Here is a 1,378-nt window from a genome sequence, read left to right on the forward strand (position 1 = left end):
GTCTGTCTGTGCGTGTCTGTCTGTGCCTGTCTGTCTGTGCGTGTTTGTCTGTGTGTGTCTGTCTGTCTGTGTCTGTCTGTGCGTGCCTGTCTGTGCGTGTCTGTCTGTGCGTGTCTATGTATTGAACCGAGGACATAGAAACGACAGAGAAGGTTCGGCCCGCCATAGCCCTCAGTGGTTCACAACCCCACAACAGGCCACAGCAGTCCACCCACCCCACCGCCGACCCACACCGAACCCAGGATTACTGTGCAAAAAATGGCTCTGAGCACTATGGGACATAACTTCTGAGGTCATCAGTCCCCTAGAACTTAGAACTACTTAAACCTAACTAACCTAAGGACATCACACAAATCCATACCCGAGGTAGGATTCGAACCTGCGAACATAGCGGTCGCGCGGTTCCAGACTGTAGCGCCTAGAACCGCTAGGCCACACCGGCCGGCGATTCTGATTTCTCTGGATCTATGCACCCAAACTGCGTGAAAATGTAATCACATATCAGTTGTAGTATAATATATTTGTCCAATGAATACCCGTTTATCATCTGCATTTGTTCTTGGTGTAGCATTTTTAATGGTCAGTAGTGTATTTTCAATTCGGAGGAGACCGTTGTAGTTTGAAATTTCGTGAAAATATCTCACCACGACATAAAAAGCGTTTATAAAAGTTTGCAGTACGTCGCGTCACGCAGTTGGCAAATATTGAAGAAAAGACATTTTTTAACGTTTAACGCCAAAGCTGCTATTTAATCCTGGCTTACTACTTCTGAAGCAACGGCCTTGCCGCAGTGGATACACCGGTTCCCGTGAGATCACCGAAGTTAAGCGCTGTCGGGCGTGGTCGGCACTTGGATGGGTGACCATCCAGGACGCCATGCGTTGTTGCCATTTTTCGGGGTGCACTCAGCCTCGTGATGCCAATTGAGGAGCTACTCGACCGAATGGTAGCGGCTTCGATCAAGAATGCCATCATAACGACCGGGAGAGCAGTGTGCTGACCCCACGCCCCTCCTATCCGCATCCTCCACTGAGGGTGACACGGCGGTCGGACGGCCCCGGTAGGCCACTCCTGGCCTGAAGACGGCGAGCTTTTACTACTTCTGAGCTTTGCCCGTATTCACAAGCCACCTATTAAAGAGCACAAAATTTGCACTGGTTACAGTGTGTGGCTGTGCCGAATATGGATAATAAAGGTATCACCGATAATGTGAAAGTACCTCTGTATTTTGTAAGATATATTTGGCAAGCACAGTTCTGTTTCTGTCATCACACTCAAATGTACCTCAGACCTGTGTTCAAGGATGTCACGCCTGTAGTTATACTTTACTATATCGACGGAAAACGCAAAACTGTGCACTTTGGCGGCCGATGGAAGA

The 1,378-nt window shown here is 48.8% G+C and overlaps 1 pseudogene; it reads left to right on the top strand.

Moving 5' to 3' along the window:
- The first annotated feature begins 772 nt into the window (after positions 1-772).
- Positions 773-890, top strand: LOC124551644 (annotated as a pseudogene).
- Positions 891-1,378: the final 488 nt, after the last annotated feature.

This window comes from Schistocerca americana, chromosome 9, assembly GCF_021461395.2.
Source record: "Schistocerca americana isolate TAMUIC-IGC-003095 chromosome 9, iqSchAmer2.1, whole genome shotgun sequence".
Taxonomy (NCBI): Eukaryota; Metazoa; Arthropoda; class Insecta; order Orthoptera; family Acrididae; genus Schistocerca; species Schistocerca americana.